At 45.3% G+C, this 12,500-nt stretch overlaps 1 pseudogene; it reads right to left on the bottom strand.

Annotated features, from left to right (window-relative positions):
• Positions 1-12,399, bottom strand: part of LOC127157478 (complement C3-like) — a 22,818-nt pseudogene extending 10,419 nt beyond the window's left edge.
• Positions 12,400-12,500: the final 101 nt, after the last annotated feature.

Below are 12,500 nucleotides of genomic sequence, written 5' to 3'. Positions count from 1 at the left end.
AAAGCGTGCTTTGTCGACATCTGCCATCTGCGCCAGGTTCAGCCAGAGGTGGCGTTCCTGGACCACGAGCGTGGACATCACCTGACCAAGGGACCGCGCCGTCACTTTAGTCGCCCGGAGGGCGAAGTCAGTCGCCGCACGCAGCTCCTGCAACACCGCTTGGTCAGGACTACCCTTGTGCAGTTCTTTTAACGCCTTGGCCTGGTAGACCTGCAGGGTGGCTATGGCGTGCAGGGCAGTGGCGGCCTGGCCCACAGCACTGTAGGCTCTGCCGGTGAGAGCCGACAAAAGCCTACAGGCTTTGGACGGGAGGCGCGGAGAGCCCCGCCAGGTGGCGGCGTCTTGCGGGCATAAATTCACCGCAACCGCACGCTCAACCTGAGGGACCCCCGCGTACCCCTTGGCCATCAAGGGTAGCGAGGGCTGAGGAGGTAGGACGTGAACGAGCCGAATAAGGGGCCCGCCACACCCTAACCAGCTCATCATGCACCTCCGGGAAGAAAGGCACTGGGGGCGAGCGCGGCGGTGCCGCAGACCTCGTCCCCAGAAACCAATCGTCCAGCCTCGAAGGATCGGGCTGGAGGTCCCGAAGGTGCTATGCTCCTCCTCGGCGGCCCGGAGGAGCATAGCCGACAGTTCAGCGTCCGCCTCGGACGGAACAGCGACCGCGGAGGGGCGCTGCTCCGCCGAAGCGCCCGCTTCATTTGCTAAATGTTCACCCTCTGATGCTGAGATAGACATCTCTTCCTCCGGGGGAGCACCAAAAGAGACGCTGGGCCCGCTTTTAGATGGGGGAGTGGTCTGTTTGGCATCGCCACGGGACCACGCGGTGGAAGCCCGTGGGGTTTTACCCGGCGGAACATTCTGCACCGTCACCTGGAGGTCCCCCAAGCGCCTCGCCGTAGCGGCCGTAAAGCCTTTACGGCTCGACGAACCGCCGCGGGATGACGACGAGGGGAGCCGTCTCGCGAACGAGAGGCGGGACCTCAACGTGGCCATGGACATACGCTCGCAATGAGCGCATGAACCATCCACAAACGCTGCCTCAGCGTGCGCTCGGCCCAGACACGTGAGACAGCGATCATGACCGTCTACGGAGGTGAGCAAACTACCGCACCCAGAAACGCACGGTCGGAAAGACATACCGGGAAAATGCCTCTCAACGACCGTAAGGAAATTGCTCTTTTAGATCCCGGTACGCCCAGGGAGGACGCGGCACAATCTGTGCGCAGAAACTCGCTGGAATGCGAGAAAGCCGGCACGTTCGCTGTGTAGGCAGCTGGCTCGCAGGATCTTTGAACTGCCGCGGTGTTATGAAGTCGCGCTAGTTCTGGAGAGAGCGTAACTCTGCAGGATATCAATCGACGTTTTCTGAATGAAAACAAAAAAGCCAGCTCGTCGTGGTGAGGCTCCGAAGCGAAAATCTGAATGAGTGGATGCGCGCCGCCATCTTATATACCCGTATGTACGGGGGGAGTGGCGTTGCGTGCAAACTCCACTCGCCAATTTCATTGGCCTTTTCTATATAGCTCAGAGGTGATTGGTCACTCAAGCGAGTTCCTATATGTAACGTCGTAGTGAAACGACTGAAGGGGAACTGTGTTGCATATCTGACAAAAAACAAAATAAAATGTAAATTCGTTACAGCCTATGGCTATATGTTACATATTTACTTTCTCTTGTGCTTATATATATATATATATATATATATATATAATGTGAAATATGAGTTTAATATGTTGGCCACACTGTACACTACACAATGCTGTACATGCAGTGACATGGAACTTTCTTGCTGTGCAGTTGTTTTATATTAATGAGCATTTTGTCAGCCAATCAGAAACAAGCACATACTTTTCCGGTCACAAGAAAGTGTGATTAAAGATGTTTACAGCATCGTTGGGATTCACAGTTTGGTGAAATACCTTATCTAAGTATAGGATGAGGGATCCTCTCTCTGAGAGCACTTTGTCCATCTCAAATTTTTGAATGTATCTTTCCTTTCCTGTGGACAACTGAAAAACAACAGTGTTAAAATGGTGTACAATTTATCAATGACGAAACAACATTTCAGCTGTAAAAGATAACAGTGTCATGATTCAGCTCAGTTAAGTACAGTGTTGTTTTAGTGCGGTTCATCAAGTTACAAATTTCATAAAAATGAGTTAAATTGAGTCTCTACAGGTTGAACATCTACAGAACACAACAGTGTTGTTATTTAGTGAAGGTCAGTTCTATATTGACTCAATTCAGTTCAATAACAATGTTGATATTGCAGTTAGTGACATTATCAATTCAGTTATTTTCTTTCAAAGTTTGTTTGATGGACTCAGCAGAACGTAACAGGCTACATAATGCTAAAGAACTGCGCTAGCTACAGCTGTTTTTAGATTAGCACAGCTACTGTAGTGACGTCAGAGTATTTTTAATAGACAGGTGTCAGATCATTTCAGACATATTATAATATTCAAGGTTTGCTAGTTGTTAGTTTATCATCACAATACCTCTTCCAGATCTCTGTCATCCACAGTAAATCCCGTCGGTATGCCAATATCCAGAATAGTCATGGTGGCATCGCTTTTATCACTTTTGTAGCTGTGAAGATGGAGATCAAGAGCAGATTTTATTCATTATTTGGAGGTTTGCTTCATCTACTCAGTCTGCCTTTGAGGCTGTTTTCACACTAGAGCTTTTGGTGTGAACCAGAGTCCTTTTGATCTCAGAATTGTTATATTGTAGTAACACAGAGCTGTTTGTCTCCGAATAAACGTAAGTCTTTGTAACGCAAGTCAGAATAAAGAATAAATAGGCTCCGACCAATTAAACAAACCAAGTGTGAAAACAGCCATAATGAGCACATGCTGACAAATAAAAAAAAAAAATGGTTTCTAGGCATAACAATAAACTTATTAGAACAGATGTTCACATACTAGAAATCCATAGTCAGCCTGTAAGATTCAAGGGCTCCTCTGTGTTTTGCTAAAGGAAAAATAATAATAATAATAATAAAAAAAAAATAATAATAATTAAAACCAACAATCAACACATAATGAAGTGTTTTGGAAGTTTTATTTTAGCTCTGAATGTATGCACAGAAAGGCCATGAACTCAATCTTACTTTCAGGGTCTTTTTCCATTTTAACAGTCAGATCAAAGAATTTACAGTCAGACTTCTTCTCAACAGGTCTGGTGTAGTACAGCGTCAGAACCTGAAAACAGCAGCACGTTTCAGATGAGATGTTCAAACTCTTTAATCTAGCTAAATAAACACTGATGGGCACTCACTGAAAGAGTGGCTTTTCCAGTTCCTCTAGCAGTTACAGTGAACACATGGTTTATGGCCACCTGTTGAATGAACGCAGACGTACTCAAGTCATCAGAATAATCAAATACATGAAGTAATAGAGATACCTGAATATTTTATTGGTCAAACACTGATGTAGACAATAAAAATGATCAATGATGAACAACAAATCTCACCTTGTCTGATAGTGTAAGATGCATATTATCTCTTTTGAAAGTCCATCGGACGGGTTTTATTCTTCCTGGCATGGACAGCTCCACATTCAGATTGAAGTTTTGTCGGTCCTTCACCTGTGTGTGATACTCTGCCACAGCCTGAAACACCATGATGGTCACCTAGAAAAGGCCGGACTTGGAAATAAACTTCCAGCTGGAGGTTTCCAGCAGCCAAACACAAACATTCTGTCCTCATTTACTGCACCACTTGAATTCAAAATTATAGACCAGAGTTGTTAAATCAAAACTTTTACAACAGTAAGCGAACCCCTCATAACTACAACAGTGATTATGCATGTTTACTACAATTTTATACTCATAGATGCCATTGAAACTTTAATTTTAATTCTTCTGGATATTTTTTCCTTTAATTTGTTTAGACTGTTGTAATTAACAGATTAAAATAAACTGAATTAATCAAGAAGAAAAGGAAATTAAATTGATAATAAAACTTGTACAATATAAGGATAAATTAACATAAATAGGTGATGAGGTGCTGAGATGATGAGATGCTTTCTTTCTTATTATTTTTTTATTATTATTATTTTTTTTTTAGAAATTGTACGTTGGCAGTTTTTTTTCTAAATTAGTTTTCATGCTAATTTGATCAGCAATGGTGATAATAAAATAAAGCCCAAATGTAATCAAATGAAATTTAACAAATTAAACTTTAACGTTTTGGCAAACAAAGTGCTGTACAACTGAAGTTTACTGAATAACTTAAAACATGGTAAAGAAAAAAAAATAGAGTGATTATTCCTTAAAAAAAATAAAGTTGCTTTGAGAAGTACATTCTACTGTACAACTGTAATTATTTTTGTCAAAATTTCTTCAAGTTAAACCAGGCTTTTATGTTGACCGGTTTTCATAAAAACCTTTGAGTTTCTGTGCGTGTAAGTGATTTGACGATGCTGGTCAAGTGACTCTGAAGATGAAGCTCATATGTTCATGTTGTAACAGAAGAACTCGGAAGAACCGGAAAAACTCAGTCGCAACTTTAAAGCCATCAAGCAACCAAATCATCAAGACTTTTAACCGAAACTGCTTCTGAACACTTGTTCAATGAACAAGACAATGCAAGTAGAGCTTAAACGATTACTCAAGATTTTCGACAACATTGACCATTTAAAAATATCAGCAAATATTTCTGTTGTCAAATCTCATATGACCTAAGGGTCTGCACTAACACGGTTTGACCAATGCTGTGGCGCAAGACTGTAATTCAGCCCTCCCAGATGCAATTAAAGACAAGACAACACACACAGATATGAAGGTAAAAGAGGGTTGTGGTTAGAAGGGATACAGCTCTGACCAGAAACTAACAATATAATTTAAGTTTCTACCTATTAGGTTGTGTTTTATTAATGTCTACACCTACCCCAACACTAAACCTAGCCCTTACTATAATACAAAAACAGCATTATTGTTATTCAGTGTGACAAAAATTACACTAGATTGGTGTGCACATGCCCAGAATCCACAGCTGTCTACCTCTAGCCTTAACCGAGCAAAACTCGAGAGATTGTTGATTTGAACTTATTTTTCCATCATTTCAGGTTATATATTAATAGTATTATTAGTGTACCTGTGTAGTGCCAGATTCCCCATAGCGAGTCTGTTGTCTTTTCAGCCAGTGCACTGCCTCTCCTGCTCTATCAAAGTCTTTTGCCTTCACAAGTGCCAGCACAGCATACGCCGTCGCCTCTAGTGAGTGATACTGCTGTCCAGGGACAGTCCAGGACCGACTGCCTGTTCCAGACACAACACACAACACATTGCATTAATGTTATTGGTACCAACAAACAGCTATTATTTCATAATTTCTACTTGGGTTTGATTTATTGTTCTGTGTTGTATAAAGTGAAACACTTTTTGTTGACATGTTGATGTGAGTGACCTTCTCTTTGTGTGGAGTGTCTCATCAAGATGTCTACATCAAGTTCGTCAGCATTGGCCATGGCGTAGGACGTCATTGCAACAGTGTAAGGATTGGTCAGTTTTGAAAGTTGACCTTCCAAGAAGGAAACAGCCTTCCACATGCTTTCATGCAGACTCTATAGAAGTGTGTGTGAAACGTAAAAGTAAGTTCTTAAATCTACGTCACACAGCATGCACCATAATCAACTGTTCAAGCAATAGTTCACTGAAAATGAAAGTTCTGTCATTATTTACTCACCCTCATGATTTTCCAAAGCTCTTTGAGTTTCTTTCTTCTGTTGCACATAAAAGCAGATATTTTGAAGAATGCTGGCAACAAACTGTTGATAGACCCCATTACATCCATAGTATGAAGAGCAGAAAGTGTTTGGTTACCCATATTCTTCAAAATATCTTCTTTTATTTTCAGCAGAAGAAATAAATTGATACAGGTTTGGAACAACGTAAGTGGTGACAGAATTTTCAGTTTGGAATGAACTATGTCTTTAAAGCAGCACTCTGTTCTTAAAATTTGCAAAATGTATATAATGAGCATGTACATCATGAATTCACCTTCCAAACTGTGTTTTTGTCTTATCCTGAATAACTACGCTACGGCTACATTAAGTGTTTATATTTGGACTATTGCAGCCTTGTATGGTCGTCACTGCTGCGGAGTAACACATACCTGTGTAAATCGCCATAGACATAAACGTAGAGAAGTAGCTCTGGTTAGAATGTTCTTCTGCGGGACGCGTGCAGTTCTGTTTATTAACCGCTAGAGTGCCAACAGTTACATAATGCTGCTTTAAATGTTGAACATTCATGTTGTCACCTGAATGCTTGGACAAACTATCATGAGGGTCCATAACTGATACAGTCGAATAGCAGAAAAAAAGTTTTAGATAGTAATGAGACAAACAGATCTTTTGTTTGCCTCATCTCTTTGGCCAAATACTGACTGCAAAGTTATGAGTGATTTACAGAAGGGGCAACCATATTTAAATGTGAGAGTGAATCCCTTAAATGGAATCAACTCATATATGGAGTGACTTTATGAACTTAATACACTTTAATCCATTTATGAGACATAAATACCCATGATACTTTATGGACACTTTAATATATTTATGAGCCATAAATGTCCAAATAATGCCACAATATTTTGGTGCATTTACAACCTGCATGTTGTAATAAAATAAAATAAAAACAAACAAACAAACAAAAAAAAAACAAGTTCACTTACACCAACTGATCCAGCACAGATCTCTCTGCTCTCTTGCATGGCAATCAGGACAAAAGCTGTCAGAGACGCATCTGCATCTTTGCCATTATTGTCACACTGGAATAAAGCACAAATAAACAGAACAGAATAACAAAACAGTCAGATTATATGTGCATTGTACAAATGTAATAACAGTTTGTCAATTCATTTTTTTTTTTTTTTTTTTTTTTTGTGGCTAATATTTCTAATATTTTAATTATGCTGTCTAAAGTTGTGCAATACCTTTATATTTAAAACTAAATCGCTCAATTTATATGTAGCCCCGGAAATTGTTACATTCACCTCCACAGTCACTGCACTGCATTGCTGAATTTTGTTTGTACTGTAGTTTGTACTGAAGATTATTTAATGCATTAGTGCTGGGAACCACAGTAAAAATAAATCACTGGTTCTGGTTTATTGCATCCTTCTTTTGTGAGCACAGATTCAACAACATTCAGCTTACCACCATCTCTCTATGAAGCTGCATCTCTACAGCTGTATCTTCTTTAAAGGAGCCGTTCGGCAGTTGTTTGTGGAGATACAGCCATTTGAGGGCACTGCAGATCATATTATCATCTACATTTATGAGGTCACTGGCCATGGCAAAGACTTTGGCCACATATGCCGTCAACCTTTAACAGACAAACAGAAGAGCAGAAATAAATCAAATTTAAAACATATTATAATTATTATTACTACACTACTTCTATTTAACTCAACTTAATTTTTATGTATTCAACATAGTAGTAAATGTTAATGTATTGGACGTATTAATAAATGTTTATTTCCAACCTCATCTTGGGTTCATTTTAAGCAAGAAATGCAGTCATAGTTAAGTATTAGTTAGTGAATAGTAAATAAAACTACCCAGATGGCTGTGTTAAACATTTAACCCAACTGCTAAGTCAAAACAACCCAATCACTGGGGTTTTCCATATTTCACCCAGTGATTGGGTTGCTTTTAACCCAGCATTTTTTTTATTTATTTATTTTTTACAGCAAAAATGTAATTTAGTAGAAACAAGGCATGAAAGAGAAAACGTCTCAGGTTACGTATGTAACCTTGGTTCCCTGAGAAGGGAACGAGACACTGCGTCCTCTAGGGGGCGCTAGGGGGAACGCCGTCAGCGTGACCCGTGTCTGAAGTATATATACAAAACAACAACAAAGTTGGCCGGCGACAGCCTATGACGTCACTGCCGGCGCGACTCGTCGCTGCCGGCGCGTCACTACCGGTGCGACCACAGTATAAAAGGACACCGGTAGAGCAGGACGGCCGCTTCTTCGTCTGAAGCTCACATCCCGAAGCATGGCCCCGAGCCTAGAGGACGCAGTGTCTCGTTCCCTTCTCAGGGAACCAAGGTTACATACGTAACCTGAGACGTTCCCTTTCGAGGAACTCGAACTGCGTCCTCTAGGGGGCGCTAGGGGGAACGGTTATACCCACGCTGCCATGCTGAGGGGAGTGCCTGACTTCCGGAGAGACAGGCACTAAGTACCAACTCCCTAGGCCTTAAGGGAGTCGCCCCTAGGATAAAGTGATGGCTGTCAGTGACATATCCCCTACGGCCAGAGCTTAGGCTGCATACCCAACTTACCTGTAGGGCAGATATCGGCCCGGGTAGAGCCCAAGCTTGGAAACAAAGTATTCCTTTAAGGGGATACGGCCAGAAGCCTAGGATACCCAGGTTGGCCTGTCACACAGGGGCTACTGCAGCCCTGCACGACTCCCTCAGAAGTCGTACACAGAACGCAAGTGGTAACTCCCTGCTCAACCCGGTTGAGCGAGCATAAAATGCGCACCGGAACTAGGGCGCGTAAAAACCGTTCTTTTAGCCTGGCAGAAGCTCTGGAGATGGACCCGAGACGACCGGGTTTTAGACCACCTCGAGAAAGGGTACGGGCAATAGCGCGTGAATCCCTACCATAAAGGATTTTAGAATGGACGCAGAACACCGGTGCCTTCCATACCACAGCGTGGATTTTAGAAAAGTGCCCAAAGGTTAACGTGTGCACTTACCATATACATGGATTTGAGAAAGCGCCCACAAACATGTGGGCCTATTTTTAGACGTACCGTTGAGAAACGGTGGAATAAGAAGACCCTCAGGGTGAGGGGAGCACTGCCGGCTTAACAAGGCTCTAAGGGGAAGGCAGTAGGGCGCATCTAGCCGCCCAATTAGGCAAAGCTCAAAGCAAAACCCTCAAGGAGAGGGGAGCACAAAGATGCCAAGCAGATAGAGGCCGCGGCTATCTATCCACTAAAACTGCCAAGAGCCGATACACTTAGCCACACAGGACAAGGCAGTGTATCGCGACAGGCTTCTACTCCCATGGACAGGAGGAGCCACTGATCCCCCAGGGGGACGAGCTCAGAGACCCTTTCCGTAGAAAGGGGAGCATCACCGTGCCCTGTACAGAAGCCTTGGATGAGATCTGACCCGCGAAAGTTCCCTTTGGCCTGGGGAAGGCAGTAAGGGTGAACCTCAGTTGCCCAATGGGGCAGTGCTCAGGTAAACCCTCGATGGGAGGGGGAGCACCCTATGCAGTAGCCGCAGCTAACTGTCTAATAATACTGCCCTGAAGCTGATATACGTACCAAGGAAAGGTAGTGTATCGAGACCGGGTTCCACTCCCGAGACATGGGAGGGACACCTGATCTCTCCAAGGAAGACGAACTCTAGCAAAAACTCTTTCCGCAGAAAGGGGAGCATCGTCGCACACTCCCAGGAAGAGATACGGGGATCAGAAATGACGGGGAGCCACCTCTACAAGACTGCACAGAAAGCAGTCACATCCCCAGCCCTCAGGCTGTTCTGTGGGTAACCTCTCAAGGGGCATAAGCCCTTCTCACCCCACACAGACCTATGCTTACCTCCTCGATGGAAAGCACGGGCCCTGCTCTACCAAGACCCGCAGAGCCTTGGGACCAAGGGCCAAGAATGCTTAGCTGAAGGCTCCTCGGAGCACTCAGAGGGTTTCCACAGAAACAGCTCTGACTTGAGAAACAGTGAAATAGCGTGACCAAGCCCACTCCTCGGAGGGCGACCGCTAGATCACCAGATGGCATAGGTAGGAGGTCTGTGTGAAGGGCGGAAACCCCGCAACCGAAGCCCCTCAGGGCAGGATGAAGACAGAGGGTCTTAACCCGGTGGTCAATGTGTCTATCCAAAATGTCCAGGAGCTCCCTGTGAAAAGAGATTCTGAAGAGCTTACCCAGACGTAGGACCGAAGTCCTAGTTTTTCTCAGTGCTGTAAAGGGAACCTGAAAGCTTCCTATTCGAAAACGGGAGGCAGACCCAGGCAAGCAGCCCATAACCATGATTGAAGATCAGAGGGGGGTGCTCGAAGAGGACCTACCAAGGAAGGCACAAAAACAGGACCCAATTGTATACAGCATGGTAGACACATTAAACATGAGTCGTACTCACCCCACCATGGTTCCTGCGCATAACTCCAGAAGACTCAGAAAATCCTTCTGAGAAACCATCTAGACCATTACTATGACCTGGTTACCTCAAAGAGATCGCTTATTAGAAACCCTAAAAAGGGGAGCGACCACTGAGCTAGAAATATGATTCATAGTTAGACATGAAAAATGGATCGAACTCACCCATCCATGGTTCCTGAGAGGAGGCCGAAAGGCCGAGCCAGACCATCAGTAAAAGTTGCTTTTTAACAAAAAAGCCAACCTAAAACATCATAGGTCCGGCAGGGGTGCGCAGGAAAAGTACCACCAAACCTCAGTCAGGTGGAGAGACTAATATGAAGGGGGAATTAAGAGGAGGGAGACAGGAGCCCCCAAAGGAAGATAAGCAGAAGCTATCTTCTACTCTGACCCCGGCGAGCACGCTGTCTCGTCTGGATCACTTCCCTCAGGTCCTGTCTACCTCCTCTAGACCCACGCTTCCTCCCGGAACCACCCGCAGGTGGGGGAGGGGCGCGAGTGGCCACACTAGTCTTCTGGGCCTGTCTTCGTCCCTCAGAACGAGACGGGCCAGGACCCCCATACTGTTCGGGCTCAGATCTGGACCTTCGTGGAATGAAGGTTTTGAAGGCCGCTGAGCGCGCCCTCGCCTCCCTGAACTTCTCAACCACCGTCTCAACGGAGGTACCAAAAAGTTCGGAAGGCGAGACTGGTGCGTCGAGAAGAAAGCCCCTCTCTTTCTTCCCGAGGTCAGCCAAGTTCACCCACAGATGTCTCTCCGTAACCACCATGGCCCCCATAGACCTGCCCATGGCAGTGGCGGCCTGCTTGGTGGCACGGAGAGCGAGATCCGTGGTGCGGCGCAGCTCAGCAACCTCGTCCGGGGAAAGACCCTGACCCTTATCCAGATCTTTCAGCAAGTCAGCCTGGTAGGCTTGAAGCACCGCCATAGTGTGCAACGCACCCACAGCCTGACCTGCTGCTGCATACGCCCTGCCATTCAAACGAGATGTTACTTGAAGGGGAATGGATGGCAGGGAGGGAGTCTTCAGGGAAGATGCCTTACCTACAGAGAGATAGCTGGCCAGCGTCTCTTCTACAGGTGGCATCCTCTGATAGCCGTGCTCACGCATCCCCTCAATATTCGCATAATTAGAGTGCGGAAAATTATGGATGCGTGAGGAAAACGGCCTCTTCCATACCTTCTCGATCTCCGTATGCAGATCGGGAAGGAATGGAAGACTCACCTGGGCCGGGAGGTTATGATCAGAAAGATAGCGCTCATCGAGACGACCCCGAGGCGCCACCTCTCTGGCTCGCTTCCACGGCAAGTCAAGCCTTACCGTGGCGCGATCCATAACCTCCAACAGCTCCTCGTATGCAGGGCAGGAGATTAGAAAGGGTTCAGCCTCAGCTTCCTCATCTTCCAACATCTCCTGCTCTTCTTGGGAAGGACCCAACAGAGCACTAGCTGCTGGATCGGATGATGTAAGAGAAACAACATCATCGTCAGCCAGCAGTTCGTCCTCGCCCGCGACTGACGCGCGTGAAAGGGAAAGTCCCTTTTTTAGCTCGTCAGCGAGGTCCACCTGGGATCCCCATGAGCTCATTTTCTCCGTGCCTCAGCAGCGGAGGGTCCTGAGCCACGGGGAACAGGTGGCTGTCCCTCTTCCCTCGAGAAGAGAGACAGACGAGAACGGAGCTTTCTCATGGGAAAAAGCTCACAGTGCACGCAGACTGCCCCCGAGGACGTCGCGTGCATGCTCCTCGCCCAAACAAAAGACGCAAAGATCGTGCGTGTCATCGGGTGTCAAATAACGAGGACACGGATCCACGCACTTTCTAAACGCCTTACTAGTGCTAGCCATATTTTTCCAAAGAAAAGGGGTCTCTTACCGTTTTGCTACACACTCCAGACAAAGAGTCAATGAAGACGAAGAAGAGGCCGTCCTGCTCTACCGGTGTCCTTTTATACTGTGGTCGCACCGGTAGTGACGCGCCGGCAGCGACGAGTCGCGCCGGCAGTGACGTCATAGGCTGTCGCCGGCCAACTTTGTTGTTGTTTTGTATATATACTTCAGACACGGGTCACGCTGACGGCGTTCCCCCTAGCGCCCCCTAGAGGACGCAGTTCGAGTTCCTCGAAAGGGAAACAAGTTTATTCCCTCAAAAAATAATGACATCATAATGACTTTACCATGTGCTGCTCGGCCTCTCTATCCATGCACCATAGGATCCATCTGATTTACGGAAGCTCAGCTGCCGCTGATAACCTTAATACAAATAAAGAACAAAGAAAGAATATTTATTTGTTTATTATCTATATATACAGAGCATCTTTGAGAGTACTTTATTCATTTTATTCCAAAT

Source organism: Labeo rohita, unplaced genomic scaffold, assembly GCF_022985175.1.
Source record: "Labeo rohita strain BAU-BD-2019 unplaced genomic scaffold, IGBB_LRoh.1.0 scaffold_1083, whole genome shotgun sequence".
NCBI lineage: Eukaryota > Metazoa > Chordata > Actinopteri > Cypriniformes > Cyprinidae > Labeo > Labeo rohita.
Note: the sequence above shows the minus strand (reverse complement) of the source record. Positions and strands in the feature narration are given on the sequence as shown.